The following is an 18,564-nucleotide window of genomic DNA, read 5'->3' as shown; positions in this document are numbered from 1 at the left end:
TAAAAGTTTACCAGACTTCTCTTATGAATTATCTATCTGGAAGTTTTAAATTGGTATAGGGGTAAAACTGATGCAAATACAATGGTGGATTATCTGTTGAAATTACAAAAGAGCCTAAGTTTTACAGACCCCCTCAAATACATACACTTCCTATCATACATGTTTGCGTATGTTTCCACCAAGTGAATTTATGTTGCATCATTTGTAATTTCTCCTTTTTCATTTCTTATGGAGCTTATTAGACTCCTTACTTTTCTGCTTATTAGTCTAGCAATCAAAGTGCAATTTTATTTTTTCAACAAACAAACTTTTTTGTTTTATTAATCTTCTGTATAGTTTTGCGTCATCAATTTTATTTAGTTCTGCTCTGATTTTTGGTATTTCTTTGGCTGGGTTTAGCCTTGGTTTGCTCATTCTTTTCCAGTTATTTGAGATGATTCATTGATTTTTGAACTATCTGTCTTTTGGATGTAGGCATTTATGGATACAAATTTTCCTCTCGGGACTGATTTAGCTGTGTCCCACAGATTTTGATAACCTATTTTTCCTTTATCATTTAGTTCAAAGAGTCTTTTGATTTCCATCTTGATTTCCTCTTTAACACAGTAATTGTTCAGCAAAAGGTTGTTTAGTTTCCATGACTTTGTGTAGTGATGACAGTTTCTGCTGGAGGTGATTTCTAGTTTTATTCCACTATGGTCTGAGAAGATGCATAGTATAATTTCTGTTTTCTAAATTTGTTGAGACATGCTTTGTGGCCTAGGATATCATCAGTCTTAGAGAATTTTCCATGAGCTGATAAGAAAAACATATTCAGTGGTTTTTCAGTAGAACTTTCTGTTTAAGTCCATTGTTTCTTTGAAGGATCTGTCCCGTTCTGTCAGAGGAGTGTTGAAGTCCCAGGCTATTATGGTGCTGCTGCTTATCATTTTGTTTAGATCAAGTAGGATTTTCTTTATGAATTTGGGTGCACCTGAATTAGGTGCATAAATATTTAGAATTCTTGTGTCATCTTGAATTGTCCCCTTCATCATTATATAGTGACCATCTTTGTCTTTCATTACTTTTGTTGATTTGAAGGCTAAGTTATGTGAAACTTATGAGAACTGCTACACCATCTTCCTTTGGTTTCCATTTGCTTAACCCTTTGTACTCGGATATTGAGTGTGACTCAACACGGTTAGTAAAAATTATAGAGATTAAAATTACTCTTTGAATGTATCAATAATTTGAAATATAAAAAAATCCAAATAAATAAGTTTGCATGAAAAGAAACTCCAGTTTTTTATTCTACTGCTGTGCTTTGTAAAATCTGGGGTATTTAAAAAATTAAATCCTGAGTAGAATAAAGGAATTGAGAAAAAAGCGAGTACAAAGGGTTAAAATATTATTTTTCATCCCTTCACCTTGAGTCTAAATGCATCCTTGTAGGTTATATGAGTTTCCTGAAGACAGAAGATACTTAGCTTGTGTGAATTTATCCATTAGGCCAGCCTCAGTCTCTTTAGGGGGCAAATCAAGCCATTCACATTTATTCAGAAAATTGATATGTGGCAGATTTCTGTTCATCCTATTGAGTTGAATTTTGTTGCTTTGTTTTCTCTCTTGAGCCATTGTGGTATTTGGCCTTTGACCTTAGGGTTTTGGATGGTTTTACATTGGTGAGTGTTTATTGTTTTGATCTGTATATAACACTGTTTTGAGTACTTCCTGGAGGACAGGTCGTGTCTTGAGAATTTCCTCAGCCTTTGCTTGTCTGAGAAGGTCTTTATTTCTCCTTCACATAAGAAGCTTCATTTTGTAGGATTCAAGATTCTAGGTTGGGCATTATTTGGTTTGAAAAGAGTGAGAATGGAAACTTGGTTTCTTCCGGCTTGTAATGTCTCTGTTGAGAAGTCTGCAGTTAGTCTTATGGGTTCTCCTTGGTAGGTTACCTGCTTTTTTTGCCTAACACCTTGTAGGAGGGCCTTTTTCGTGCTTATTTTGGCCAGTCAGATGACTATGTGTCATGGTATGTTGTTTGCAATGAATCTCTCAGGAGTCCTTTGAGTTTCTTGTGCCTGGATATCTAGGTTTTCAGCAAGACCTGGGAAATTTTCTTCTATTATATCCTCAAATAGCTTATGCAACCCTTGTGTATTTTCATCATCACCGTCAGGGATACCTATGATCATCACATTAGGCTTCTTCACATTATCCCACATTTCTTGTAGGCTTTGCTCTTTTGTCTATTTCTCTGCTCTAGCTCTGTGACTGACTTTTTAATTGAGAGTTGTTATCTTCAATCCCTGAGATTTTCTTCTGTTTGATCTACCATGTTCTTCAGGCTTTCCACTGTGTTTTGTAATTCCTTGAATAAATTCTTCTTTTCCAGAAGTCCTATTTGATTTTTATCTAATATTTCAATTACTTTAGTGAATTGTTCTTCCATGTCATGGAATTTTGTGGTTTCTTTGTGTTGGGTATCCATTTTCTCTTGCATATCTGAGTTTTCTTACCATCCATGTTCAAAATTCTTCCTCTAATTTTAGTGTTCTGAATTTGGTTGATGTCCATTGCTAGAGAGCTGATGTTCCCCTTTGGGGTGTGCTTTCCATTTGATTTTCCATACTTCTAGAATTCATTTGCTGATTTTAGTCCCTGAGCCAGTAGTTGGTGTGTGTGGGTGAGATGCAACCACACCCTGTATGATGAGTCAGTAGATACAGTAAAAGGGTGTGCATATTGACCTCCCTCTCAGTAGGTGGTGCTTGCTGGGATGAACAAGCTGCAATGTTGTTTTGGGGTCCTGTAAGCAGGTCTTGTTCCTCTGGAGAGGCACTCTAGTGCCTCAGGTGGTTGGTGGGACCCTGGGACTTCAGGATGTGTCCTTATTCTCTAACTCAGTGGGGTAGTGAGCCTGCTCTCAAACTCCACAAATGCTGTTAGCTGTGGTCAAAGATCTGTTCTCTGCTTCTTCTGGGCAAAGATGCCATGGAGGGGCTGAAGTGGTCCCACTCAGCCAAAAAGTCTGCTTGTGGGGGTGGGGCTGAGACCAGCAGTCTAGTGCAGGCCTCGCTCCTTTCATATAATAGAAGATATAATAGAAGAAAATTTCCCTAGTTTCTCCTGGGCCTCTGCCAGCAGGTGGGATCAAGCCAGTGGATTTCCCCTGACTGTGATGCAAGCTGTGAGGTTTTCTGCCCAGGATCACACCCTGAGCTGGGAGGAGGATTGCCCCTCAAGCATGCTGCAACCAGGATGCATTCTGATCTGCCCTTGAAGGAATACCCACCTCAGTAGACTAGTTCACAAATATCCTTCTGTGCCCATGGGCAATGTGATCGAGGCCTGGATGTATAGGATCTGGCCTGTCCCCTAAGCCCAGAGATCAACCCCTGACTAGGAGAACAATGCTGGTCTCGATGTCACCAATGGGGTGACCAAGATGGATCAATGTCTCTCCACCTTGGGATCTACCCTGCTGGAGTCACCAGGCTGGCAGGTAGGAAGCTCACAGTCTGGGTACTCCTCAGTCCACTGTAGGGCCCCAATAGGAAAGGTCCCATTCCCTGAAGATGCCTCTGGGTGGTAGCTAAATTGTCTGTCTAAGCAGCTGAGGGTAGCAAAGGGGAAGGGGAGAATGAAGTAATATGGCACCTGCTGATCAGCTCAGGTCTGCAGGGTGGGAGGTGCCCTGTTTGAAAAAGGTTCACTGCTCACTGGTGGCAGCCATCTCTGGGCTGGTTTTAGCAGGTCTCTCCAGCAGCTCTGGAGCCCATCAGCAGTCCAAGATGCAAGGGAGGGGAAATTTAACTGCTCCACCTCCCTGTGTCCCTCTTAGGGATTAGGCCCAGCCGATGCCTTTCTTCCAGTTCTGCTCCACAGTGGTTTCTCATGGGGTCTCCTGTTATTTCAAGCATCTTTCCTCTTGACCCTCATACAATCTCTCTTTCTTACACTCTGGCTAGCGGTTTTTCTCATCCACCATCTTGCCCCTTCCTATTTCTGCTTTTAATTTATATTATTCTATGGTATGCTTTTGTTGTTGTTTCACTTAAAAATACTTCTATAGTGCTTTTTTTCTCTGATTTTTGATTTTGTGATTCTCTGGATATTTAGGAAGGCTTGTGCTTCTGCTAAGGAGCCTATAATATCTATAACTACATATTACACCCTCTATCCTGTGTCTTTAAAATTTTTATTTTATTATTCTGCTTGCCTTTTTGGGGGGTTGAGCCACCCAGGATCTTGCTTTGTTGCTCAGGCTGGAGTGCCATGGTGTGTTTATAGTTCACTGTAACCTTGAATTCAAGTAATTCTTCCACCTCAGTCTGCCAAGTCATTGGGATTACAGATGCACATCACCATGCCTGGCCCCTAAAAAATTATCTCTGTTAGTTGGTATGATGCTCAACTTTAGTGTCCACTTGATCAGGCTATAGTACCCAGTTATTCAGTCAAACACTAGACTAAGTATTGATATGATGTAGTTATAATTAACAACTATAGTCAGTTGACTTTCAGCAGAGGAGATGGTTACTGAATCAAGGTGGACCTGATTCAATTAGTTGAAATGTCATCTTCCACTTCTGCTCTTAAGATTTTTCACCTATGGACCATCAGCTCCTGCCCAAGAGTTTTCACTCTGCTGTATACATTTTGGACTTGCCTAGCCAGCCCCACATAAGCCAATTCTCTGCAATGAATTGATTTATATATGTAATCACTGGTTCTGCTTCTCTGGTAAAACCCTGACTATACGTTATACTTAAATGGGCAATAAATGAATTAGTTTCTTTTTCTGTATCCTCTCATTTGTTATCTGATTGCATTCTATTATGTATCCTTATACTGAAGAAAAAAAATTATTTCTGTAAAATTGTCCCCTAAATATAATAGGATTTTGGGAAAAAAAAACAGTTAAGGGCAGACTATTCAAAAAAAAATTCTATGCTACTTTATTAGAGAAAAAACAATTATAATCCCAACAAAAACATTTAACTGGTTAAAAAAATGTTAAATTTCTAATAAAGGAATAAACAGTAATTACAGTATTTTAAAAATAAAAAGTAAGGTAGTTTGAAGGGAGGATACATAATGAAATATTTACCTCTGTTGGGTTCTGGAAAATGCAAATGATTGGAGAATAAAGTACAATAGGCCTCCAAAGTTAGCCCACATGGCCGAAGTGAGATAAGAAGAAAAATATGTAGTGGGGATTGGCATTATTACAATTCTGTACTCATCTGTGGCTTGAAATATTAGACCTGAATCAGTGTGACTTCCAAAGTATACCAGCATCATTGCATTTCAAATCACATATGAGTTTACACACGTAACAGAAGTATGCATTGTGAAGACCATACCTTATATGTGAGCTTTTAGAGGTGTGCCCTTTGGTTTCCAGCTGTTAAAGATATAGGAAAATAAACATACTTTTCTACTACCCATATTTTTCCCATCATTGTTCAATTTTTATTAGGATAATTTCTGTATTATTAGAGTATTATTTACATTCTGTACTATCACCCTAAGTACCAATTTTATTTTACTTTTCATCCTAATTTTACAGTTCAATCTTTGTTATAGACTCAATACTTAGCATCAGTACCACCATTAAACAAGAGTACATGTCTGTGGCCCCTTTTTAGAGAGCCCTGCTCAGGCCTTTCTCTAGGTCAAGGACAGAATGTTTGTGCTCCCCCAGAATTCATATGTTGAAGCCCTACCCCCAAATATGATGGTATTTGTAAGTGGGGCCTTTGAGAGGTAATTAGGTTTAGATGAGGTCATGAGGGTGAGGCCCCCATGATAGGGTTAGTGTCTTTTAAGGAGAAGAAGAGAAACCAGAGCTCTTTCTCTCTCCACCATGGGAGGACACAGTAAAAAAACAGCCAGTAACAAGATAGGAGGAGGGCCCTCACCAGGAATTAGGTCTTCTGGCACCTTGATCTTAGACTTTGTAGTATCCAGAACTGTGAGAAATAAATGTATGTTGTTTAAGCCTCCCAGTCTATACTATTTTATTATAGCAGCCTGAACTGCCCCACCCCATGGGACAAAAAAATCTATAAGAGCCAAGAGGAAGTACTCACCCCAAGTCCACATACTTCCATCTACACCAGCATTGTTCAGAGTTCACTCTGAACTCACTTCCCAGAGCTTGAAAGCATCCATCCAGTATAAAGACACACCACCTTCAAAAGGAACAATACTAGGATAGACAGTGGTTGTTCTTAAAGGAATAATGGTAACCTGCGGACAACAGAAGGACATATTTAATAGTCTGAAATCAGTGCTACCTTATAATTCTATACCCAGCAAAAATATCCTTCAAAAAATGAAAACAAAAATAAAGATGATTTCTAGACAAAGACTGAGAGAATTTGCTACCAGTAAACCTGGGCTAAATAAATACTAAAGAGTATGCAGGTAGAATGAAAATTATCCCAGAAAGGATCCATACAGGATGTAATGAAGAGCACAATGAAAAAAGTAAATAGGTGGGTAACCCCAGAGGCATAACAACTGCACAAAATAACAGTGTTTTCTGTGCTTTAAAATACATATACAGAATTAAAATGCATTATAACACAACACAACACCAAAGATGCTAAAGTGTAAATGGAGGTTAATTAAAGTACTAATAATTTACATTAGATTCTAATAGCTCAAGGATGCATTTTGTAATATTTAGGATGGCCACTAGATGAGTAGAGAAAAAAAACATTTGTAACAAATAAGAAAATAAACAGGAAAGAATAGTGAAAATATTTGATTATCCAAAATACCTTAAAGGAGAGAAAAGTAACAAACAGTAGGTGATGAAGAAAAAATGGTAAGATGATAGTTATAAACCCAAATATATTAGTAAAACTATTAAGTATAAGGTACCTGAAAATGTCAATAAAAAGGACAAATAATAGACTGGATGAAATCAAAACCCAATTATATTATGCTTAGAAAAGACAAACAGAGAGGTTGAAAATAATAGGAATGAAAAATAAGGAAATAATAAGAGGTATAATATCAGATAAAGAATGAAGCATTACTAGAGATAATTTCATAATGATAAACAAAAGCTCTATATTTGTATAAACCTAAAAATTACTTCAAATTCTATAAAGCAATAATTGACAGAAAAAGAGAAATAAATTGATATGCAAAAATGGGAGAGTTTAACATATCTCTTAGTAACTTATAGAAGACTATACAATTCATTAACAACATCATATGAATCTAATAGAGTATACTGTATCAGACAGTGATAGACCTCTTTTCCAGTAGTTGTGGAATATTTACCAAGATTTTTGACAAACTAGACCTTAAAGTTAGAGTCAATAAATTTCATGGTTTCTCATCCTTGGCACTATTGGCATTTTGAGCTAGATAATTCTTTGTTACGAGAGTCTGTCCTGTGCACGATAGGATGTTTAGCAATATCCCTGGCCTCTAGCCACCTTAAGTCACTATCAGCTCCCCTCCCACAGTTCTGACTACAACAGTCTCCAGATTTTGCCAAATGTCCTGTGAAGGGCAAAATCACTGATTTAGGGTATGGTCTTTTATGATGAAGCCAGTAATCAACAACAAAAGATCACTAAAAACTCCCTACAATGTGCAATTAAGCAATACACTTATAAATGACCCACAAGGCAAAGAAACAATCAAAATGACAATTATAAAGTATTATAAATTATTATAAAATAAAACATCAAAACTAGTGCATCTTAAGCTGTTCTTAGAAAAAACTATGTAGAACCATAGGTGTATATTAAAAAGAAGAAAGGATAATGAAGGTGAGGACATTGGGCTATGTAATGTCAAGTGAGATTAGCAAATCCCCTCCCCAAAATGTAACTATAGATCTAAATTGACAAAAAACCATCATGTGATCACCCAGTAATTCCACTAAAGTCATATCACTAAAGTCATATGACAATATGTGATAACTGCTGAGCTTAATGTAAGAACACTGGGAGTCTATGGTACACTGGTATGAGTCTGGGGCCGATCCAATCACCTGCTGCCCCAGTGGCTGATGTGGATATTCTGCCAAGGTGAGGAAGGCTATAAAGACCAATAGCTGACACAGCTGAAGAGGATTTAGTCTACTTGGGGGAGTGGGTAATGCCCATGGTCGGTGGAAGTTACTTCTCTGAGCCAAACAAGTGGGAAGGCCAGTGGTTCCACTATTATGGTCTGAGGTTTGTAGTCCTCATGGGGGCAACCATATTCCTGGCTAAGTCCATGTGTACTGACTGGAGACAGAACCTCTAGGCTATTCTCACAGTATCCTGGCTGTGACTGCACACATGATATAACACTGAAAAGGAATTAAAGGACAGAAAATCCCAGGGCAGACTGAAAGTATCCTGGATTTATAATGCTTTGCATTTAGGATATATAAAATAACTAAATAAGAAGATGACTAACAATGCAATTAAAATATAGGTAAATTATATGATTAGTTATTTTATCAAAGGACATATAGAAATGGCTAAGAACACAAAATGCTGCTGAGTATCATTTATTAGAAATATCAAAATTAAAATCACAGTGAGCTATCACTACACGCCTACTATAGCCTATAGAATGGCTACAGTCAGAAAGGAAGGTAATTTGAAGTATTGGTAAGAATGTGGAGAAACTGGAATCCGGGTGCATTGCTGCAAAGAATGTAAAGTAGTATCGAAATTTTGTAAAACTTCTTGGCAGTTTCTTAAAAATTTGAAGATATATTACCATATGACCCAGTATTCCTACTCCTAGTAATCATCAAGATTAAAAGATTACAAGAGAAATGAAAACATACGTCTACACAAAGACATGTACATCAATGTTTAGAGCTGCATTCATTTGTATGGCATTTATAAATTTATGTCTTTTTTCTTTTTCTGGAGAAATCTCTGGGAAGATTAAACAAGAAAAAAGAAAAATGGCACAAATTACAAAATCAGGAATAAATAAGGAAATAAAAAAATGCAGGTAGAAATCAGAAGGATACTGTGAACTCCTTATGCCATTAGATTTGAAAAACTAAGATGAAACATTCAATTATTCTTAAAGCAACTCACTGAAACTGACATAAGAAGAAATAGAAAATCTGATTCATATATCTGATGAAGAAATTGAATTTTTAATTAAAATCACAAAAAAAGAAAGATAAAGAAGAAAACATCAAGCCCAGATGGCTTCCCTAGAGACTTCTTCCATACATGTAAATTAGAAGCGACAACAGTCTTATGTAAACTTCTCAGGAGAAGAGAAAAAGTGGGTGTGATTCCCAACTCATTTTAGGTGGCAAACATAATCTTGAATAAAAATATAAAAAGGATATTATGAGAGAGGAAAACTATAGGTCAATCTCACAAGAGAGATGCAAACTCTAAACAAAATATTAGCAAATGCGATCTAAAAAAATTTAAATACAATATATTATAACAAAGTTGGGTTCATGCAAGGAATGAAAGTATGGTTCAACATTCAAAAATCAATTCAATAATTGAAAGGGAAATTTATTTTCTCTTTTTTTTTTTGTAGACAGTCTTGCTCTGTTGCCTGGGCTAAAGTGCTGTGGCATAAGTCTAGCTCACAGCAACCTCAAACTCCTGGGCTCAAGGAATCCTCCTGCCTCAGCCTCCTGAGTAGCTCGGACTATAGGCACATGCCACTACATTCGGCCTTTTTTTTTTTTTTCTATTTTTAGTAGAGACAGGGTTTTGCATTTGCTCAAGCTGGTCTCAAACTCCTGACCCCAAGCGATCTTCCCACCTCAGCCTCCCAAAGTGCTAGGGTTATTATAAGCGTGAGTCGACATGTCCGGCCAGGAAATGTCTGAACATATTAAAATCTTTTAACAAAATGTTATAGCGAATGCCAAACTTCATGATCAAATGTTGAAAGCCTCTTGCCCTGAGTTCAGGAAAAAGACAAAGATGCCAGCTATCACCGTTTTTATTTAACATTATAGGTAATATTCTAACCAATTCGATAATAGAGGTAAATGAAATATATAAGAGGATTGGAAATTAAGAAATAAAACTATTATTTGCAGGTGACATGATTGTTTAGTAAAAATTTTTTTTAAATGCTTATAGAAAAAAATAGTATTAATAAGTAAATTTAATAAGAATGCAAGACACAAGGTTGATATTAAAAATTAATTGTACCAGAGACTCCATGGGAAGAAGCTGTGAAATAGAAAAGGAAAGAGCAATGTATGGGCAGAGATCAACCCCTGAGAGCCTTGGAGTCCAGTGATAAGAGTAGGTGAAGCATTTTTTTCTTCCTCCATTGCATCTCTGATGGACAGTGAATTCCTAAGCTGCTGGGGAGATCTGCCCACATAAGCCCAGGGGCTGCTGCCACCAGTGAGCTGGGAGCTTCTCCGGACACGGCGCCAGGCCCCCAGCCCCATTGGGATGCCTCCTGCCCCACAGACCTGAGCCGGGATGCCAGGCACCATATTGCTTAGCTACCCACTGTGTACCTCTGTCCTCCCCAGGGGGCTTCAACTCCTCAAGTTTTGAATTGCTCCTTCCCACATAGACATATTCCAACTCCAGCCCAAACAGTAAGAGCCACGGGGGGCCAATGGGTCCTGGGTGACCTGTGTGATTCCAGTGCCTGGACATTATGAGTTGAAGGCCTCCCACAGGGAAGGACAGGAATGGCCATAGTGCCAGCTTTCCTCCATCCAGACTATATTTTTCTTCTCCCTTTCCTTCCCTTACCTGTGGCTGCCAGGGGAGAAAACTGAGCTACAACAATGAGGCTTCCACAGAGAATGGGGCTTTCCTCTTGGAATCTTGCAGCAGACTGAGGGGAACTTGGACTGTGAGCTCCCTGACCACCAGCTCTCCCTTGTGCTGCTTGCCTGGTGACTCCATGAGAGCAGGGCATGCCCCAAGGTGGAGGAACATTGCACCTGTTTGGGCATGCTGCAGGCAACTCAGGACCAGTGCACTTCTCCCTGACATAGTCAGGGATTGCTCTTTGAGGACCCAGGGATGGACCTGGAGGCCAGATCCCATACGCCAGGTCTCAATAGTATTGATCAGGGGCAGGGAAGGAAGGTTTCTGAATTAGTCTTGGGAGGCAAGGGAGCCTGCATGAGCAGATCAGTGGGGAGAGTGCAGTGTGGGTCCTAGATGGAACATGCTCACAGGACATCCATCGCCCCACAGGAGGGCCATGCCCTCAGCTCAAGCCAGGATCCTGGGTAGGAAACTGCCCATTCTGCATCACAGTCCTGGAGGAGGCTGGCTGACTTGATCTCCTGCCTGCTGGCATATGCTGGGGAAACCTCAGAGCAAGGGAGGGAAGAAAAGAGTGAGGGCTGCTCCAGACAGCCAGATCGTGAATCTCAGACAGTCCTACCTCCACAAGCAGACTGCTTGGTTGCGTCAGGCCACTTCAACCCTTTCCTGTTGGCATTGCTCAGAAGCTGGAAAAAGACCGTTGACACCTACTAAAACAGATACCTTGCCAGCTTTTGTGGAACCTAAGGGCAAGTTCACCCAACCCAGCCCTGCCCAGTGCACTCCTCTACCTACCTCTGCTAGGGTAAAAAATTAGGACTCACCTAAAGTTCCAGGCCCCCACCCACCACTTGGGGCATTTGAGTGCTTCTCTTGAAGGAATAGAGCTGCTTACAGGACCCAAAAATGACATTGCAGTTTGTTCCTTTTGGCAAGCTCCACCTACTGACAGGGAAGTCAATTTGGATACCCTTTACAGCATTTTCTGACTCATTCATACAGGGTATGGCTGATTCTCACCCACAAGCACCACCAGCTATCTTAGAGATTAAACTGAGCATAATATTATCTAAACAAAAGAAAATCCAAAAATAAGAAGGAACCGCTGCTCCCAATGAGAAGTAATTAGTAAAAGAATTCTGGAAGTATGAAGAATCAGAGTGAAGGGTCACCCCCAAAGGGAACACAAGCTCTCTAGCAATGTATACCAACCACAATCAGAATATTGAAATGACAGATAAAGAATTCCAAATATAGATTATCAGTAAGTTCAATGAAATACAAGAGAAAATGGAAAACCATCACAAAGAAACCACACCAAAAAATTCAGGAAATAAAGAACTTTGGAATAGACCAATTATGAGCAATGTAATTGAAGCAGCAATTAAAAATCCTCCAACAAAAAAGTCCTGGACCAGATGGTTTCACAGCTGAATTGTATCAGACCTACAAAGTAGAATTGGTACCCATCCTGCAGAAATTATTTCATGACATAGAGAAGGAAGCTGTCCTCCCCAACTCATTCTACAAAGCCATTATTACCTTGATACAAAAGCCAGGAAAGGACTCAAGAAAAAAGAATAAACAAAACAATATCCCTCATGAATATAGGTGCAAAAATCCTCAATAAAATTCTAGCAAACCAAATTCAGCAGCACATTAAAAAAATAATCCAATAAAACTAAGTGGGATTCATTCCAGGGATGGGTCAACATACATTAATCCATAAATGTGATTTACTACATAAACAGAAGCAAAAACAAAATCATATGATCATCTTGATAGATGCAAAATAATTTTTTTGACAAAATTCAGCACGCTTTTATGATGAAAACTCTTAACAAACATAGATGAAGCATACCTCAAAATTATAAAAGTCTTTGGGGTCTTCTTCATAAATTCTTGCAGCAACAAAAATAAATAAATGAGACCTGATCAAACTAAAAAGCTTCTGCACAGCTAAAGAAACAGCCATGAAAGCAAACAGACAACCTACAGAATGGGAGAAAATTTTCACATCCTACACATCTGATAAGGGGATGATTACTAGAATCTACTTAGAACTCACGAAAATCAGCAAGAAAAAAATCAAACAACCCTATCAAAAAGTGGGCAAAGGACATGAACAGAAACTTTTCTAAAGAAGACAGAATAATGGCTAACAAATGAAAAAATGTTCAACATCTCTAATCATCAGGGAATTGCAAATCAAAACCACATTGAGATATCACTTATTTCCAGTAAGAATGGCCTTTATCAAAAAGTCCCAAATTAATAGATGTTGGTGTGGATGTAGAGAGATAGGAACACTGCTACACAGCTGGTGGGACTACAAATTAGTTCAACCTCTATGAAAAGCAATGTGGAGATATCTTAAAGCGATACAAGTAGATCTATCATTTGATCCAGCAATCCCATTACTGGGCATCTACCCAAAAGATCAAATGACACTCTACTGCAAATGACACTCTACACCTGCACTCAAATGTTTATAGCAGCACAATTCACAATTGCAAAGCTGTGGAAACAACCCAAGTGCCCATCAATTCATGAGTGGATTAATAAAATGTGGTATATGTATACCATGGAGTCCTATTCAGCTCTAAGAAATAATGGTGATATAGCACATCTTGTATTTTCCTGGATAGAGCTGGAACCTATACTACTAAGTGAAGTATCCCAAGAATGGAAACACAAGCACCATATATACTCACCAGCAAATTGGTATTAACTGATCGGCACCTAAGTGGACACATAGGAATTACATTAATTGGGTATTGGGCAGGTAGGAGGGGGAGGAAGGGGCGGGTATATACATACATAATGAGTGACATGTGCACTGTCTGGGGGATGGTCACATTTGAAGCTCAGACTTGTGGGGGGAGGGGGAGCAAGGGCATGATTTGAAACCTTAAAATTTGTACCCCCATAATATGCTGAAATAAAAAATAATTATAAAAGCCATCCATGACAAATCCACAGCCAACACCATCCTGAATTGGGAACAGTTGAAAGCATTCCTACTTAGAACTCGAATAAGATGATGGTGTCCACTGTCACCATTTCTACCCAACATAGTGTTGGAAGTTCTAGCCAGAGCAATCAGGCAAGAAAAGGAAATCAAGTGTATCCAAATAGTAAAAAAGGAGGTCAAACTATCATTCTTTGCTGATAATGTGATCTTATATCTAGAAAACACCAAAGATTCTACCAAGAGACTCTTAGAATTGATAAATAAATTCAGCAAAGTCTCAGGTTATAAAAATCAATGTAGAGAAATCAGTATCATTCTTATTCACCAACAGTAAAACTAAGAAGCAAATTGATGACTCAATACCTAACAATACCTGGAAAGAAAATAAAACACCTAGGAATATATATAACCAAGAAGGTAAAAGATCTCTAAAAAGAGAATTATGAATTACTGAGGAAGGAAATTGCAGACGATGTAAACAAATGGAAAAACTTATTCTGTTCATGGATTGGTAGAATCAACATTGTTAAAATGTCTATACTACTCAAAGAGATTTACAGATTAAATGCAATCCCCATCAAAATACCAATGTCATGTTTTTGCAGATCTAGAAAAAATAATTCTATGCTTTGTTTGAAACCATAAAAGAGCCCAATAGCCAAAGCAACTTTAAACAAAAGGAACAAATCTGGAGTATTGCTTTACTGGACTTTAAGCTCTACTATAAGGCCCTAATAACCTAAACAGCATGGTACAAAAATAGAGACATAGATCAATGGAACAGACCAGAAATATAAAATCATCCCCATATTGCCATCTGATTGTTAACAAAGTAGACAGCAATATACACTGGAAAAAGAATCCCTATTTAATAAATGATGCTGGCAAAATTGGATAGCCACATGTAGAAGACTGAAATATGATCCATCTCTCTCACCACTCACAAAAATTAATTCAAGATGGATCATAGACTTAAATCTACGACATGAAACCATAATAATTCTAGAAGAAAATGTTGGAAAAACTTTTCTAGATATCAGCCTAGGCAAACAATTAATGAGGATCCCAAAGGCAATGACGGTAACAAAATAAATAAATAAATAAATTGGTTGGTTAAATTGGTTAACCACTTGGTTAAATTAAAAAGCTCTGCACAGTGAAGGAAACAATCAACAAAATAGACAATCTACAGAATGGGAGAAAATATTCACATGCTATGTATCTGATAAAGGGCTAATAAACAGAATCTACAAAGAACTTAAGGAAATCAGCAAGAAAAAAAAATCAAACAACCCCATTAAAAAGTGGGCAAAAGGAATGAACATAAGTTTTTTAAAAGAAGGTAGACTAATGGCCTATAAACATGTGAAAAAATGATCAACATCACTAATCATCAGAGAAATGTAAATGAAAAACACAATGAGATATTACTCAACCCCAGTGAGAGTAGCTTTTACCAAAAAGACCTGAAACAATAGATGCTGGTATGTTCCATCTGGATAGGAACACTTATATACTGTTGACGGGACTTTAAACTAGTGCAACCTCTATGTAAAATAGTATGGAGATTCCTCAAAGAACTGAAAGCAGACCTACCATTTCACCCAGAAATCCCACTACTGGGTATTTATCCAAAGGAAAAAAAGTCATTTTATCAAAAAGACACCTGCACTAGAATGTTTATTGAGTCACAATTCAGAATTGCAAAGATGTGGAATCAACCCAAGTGTCATCAATTCATGAGTGGATTAATAAAATATGATATGCGTACACCATGGAGTACTACTTAACCATAAAAAATGAATTATTTGCAACAATCTGGATGGAACTGGAGACTATTCTCCTAAGTGAAATATCTAAGGAATGGAAAAACAAACACCACATGCACTCACTATTAAATTGGAACTAACCAATCAGCATGCATGTGCACAGGTGGAAGTGAAACTCAAGTGGAATCATGCAGGTGAGAGAGGGAGGAAGGGATGGGTGAAATCATACCTAATGGGTACAGTGCACACCATCTGGGTGACAGGCACACTTATAACTTTGACTCAAGCAGTACAAAAGCAATACATATAACCAAAACATTTCTATCCCATAATATTCTGAAATTTTTAAAAAATTGTATTACTATATACCAACAATAAGCATTTAGAAAGTTAAATTTTAAAAATGCCATTTCAAATATCTTTATAAAACATAAAATTCTTAGAAATAAGTCTAAGGAGTGGTATACAATTTTTCTATACTGAAAAGTAGAAAGAAATATTGAGAAATTTAATTAGGTTTAAATAAATAGAGCAATATACTATATTCATGTATTAGAAGGTATAGTAGTATAAAAATAAGAGTTATCTCCAAAAATACCTTCAGTTTTATTATTTTTAAAAGAAAAACAACAGAAATACTGTATGTGCATTTTCCAGTTCTAGTTCCAGTATGGAGTAAACACACTTCATGCTGTCTCTGTCACTGAATAACTACGGGAATGAAGAAAGAGAGAAATGGTAAATATCTGGGTAACTATAATGGGCTGCACTTTTCTTATTAAGTTCTTTAAAAATGTATTTGTCCATTGACATGAACTAAGCATTCTCTCAAGGATTTTCAGTGTATGTAGATGGAATATATAAGACAACTGTAGTACTAAGAGAGTAGGGAAAGGAATGAAATAGTGGCACATTTTCTACATTCTACCAATGTGGTAAAATATTGATTCCATGTAGATTGTAAAAAGATTTTATTTTATAACCCCTGGAGCCACAACTTTAAGTAACTATCAAGAAATATGTTAAAATAACAGAACAAATAAATTATAATTGAATACTGAAAAATGTTCAAATGACCCAAAAGAAGGCAGGAAAGAGGAAACAGAAAGAAAAAAAAAAAAAGAACAGAGAAGCCAATAAAATGATAGACTTGAACCTAAAGGTGTCTATTTTACTAAATATTAATGGTATAAACACTCCAATTAAAAGACAGAGATCATCAGAATAGATATAAATATTAGAAAATTTAGAAACTTACTGTGGAAGTATAATTATATAAGAGTAAAAAAATATATATATACACACCCACCTTGAAAACACTAAAGAAAGCTGAACTGTTTATATTAATATCAAAGAATTTAGAGCAAATAAAAATTGTGAAGGATCAAGATGAACACTGATAAGTCAATTTATGAATAAAACAATAATCCTAAATAAGTATGAAGCTATTAATAACTAGAGTGCTTTAAAACTGTTATGTGTTGAATTATTTTCCCAAAAAAAATATTTTAAGTGAGCCTGAATCCAACATGAATCATGTCTTCATAAGGAGAAGAGAGTATGTACTGACATAGAGACATGGGAGACCACAACTAGATGGACACAGAGATTCAAGTAACATGCCTACAAGCCAAGGATTGCTGGCAACACCAGAAGGAAAAAGCAAAAAGAAAGGCACAAATTCCTCTCCTGGCCTGGAGACTTCAGAGAGAGCATGGCCCTGCTCGCACCTTAATTTCACACTTCCACCTTCCAATACTTTGAGAGAATATTATTTTGGTTGTAAAAAATGTGAAGTGCATTCCACTTTGTGGTAATTTGTTAAAGTAGCCCCAGGAAACTAATCCACTGACAAAAACAAAATATAAATAGGAAAATCCACATTTATTATTTTTTGAAAGTTCAACATTACTCTCTAAGTAATCAACAGAACTGTCAATACACAGAAAATCAGTGGGGATATAGATAATCTGAATGACATTATCAAACAATTTGACCTGACTGGCATTTATAGTAGAACATTTAACTGAATAACAGTAGTATACACATTATTTTCAAGAGCAAATTTACCAAGATGGGCCGCACCCTAGGGTCATAAAACAGTTTTTAAAATAAAAGAATAAGAAATAATACAACATGTTTCCAAACTATTATGTAATCAAACTAAAAATATGACAATTATATATGGGGAAAGCTGGTTATTTGAAAAGATCAATAAAATTGCTAAACCTGTAAACAGACTTATCAGGAAAAAAAAAGAAAAAAGAAAAGAAAGAGAATACATAAATTACCAACATCTGCAGAGAAAGAGAGGGTATCTCTAAAGATGTACAAACATTAAAATAAGAAAATACTATGAACAATTCTATGCCTATAAATTCTGCAACATAGTTGAAATAGATTCCCCCCAAACCAGAAACTACCAAAACTCTAAGAAAAAATAGTAACCTGAATACTCTTATGAGAGTAGTTGAATTCTTAGTTACAAGCTTTCAAATAGAAGAAGGAGAAGGAGAAGGAGGAGAAGGAAGATGATGAAGACAAGAAAGGAGAGGAGGAGGAGAAAGAAATTCTCTGCCCAGATTATTTCACAGTGAATTCCACCAATAGAGAAGACATAATAGCAATGCTATGCAATAAATATAAACAGCAAAATTTCTCTCATACACTGTTGGTAGGAATGTATTCACTGAAAATATACATATTCTATAACCCACCCATTCTGATTATATATATACACACACACACACACACACACACACACACACACACACACACACACATATACCCAACAGAAATACATACATATGTGGGCACCATATGTACAAAATGTGCATTGAAATCCTATTTATAATAACCAAATCTTAAAAACACTACAAATGTCTATCAATAGAGCAGACGACTTGTGATATATTCAATGAATTATAAAGCAGTGAGATTGAACAAGCTAGTACTAGACTCACAAATATAACAGTGAGCAAAAGAAAGCAGACATGAAAGAGTACATACTTTGTGATTTCATTTACACAAATTTCAAAACTGACAAAGACTAATCATGGCAGCTGTCACCTTTGGA

Source organism: Microcebus murinus, chromosome 14 (assembly GCF_040939455.1).
Source record: "Microcebus murinus isolate Inina chromosome 14, M.murinus_Inina_mat1.0, whole genome shotgun sequence".
Lineage (NCBI taxonomy): Eukaryota > Metazoa > Chordata > Mammalia > Primates > Cheirogaleidae > Microcebus > Microcebus murinus.
Note: the sequence above shows the minus strand (reverse complement) of the source record.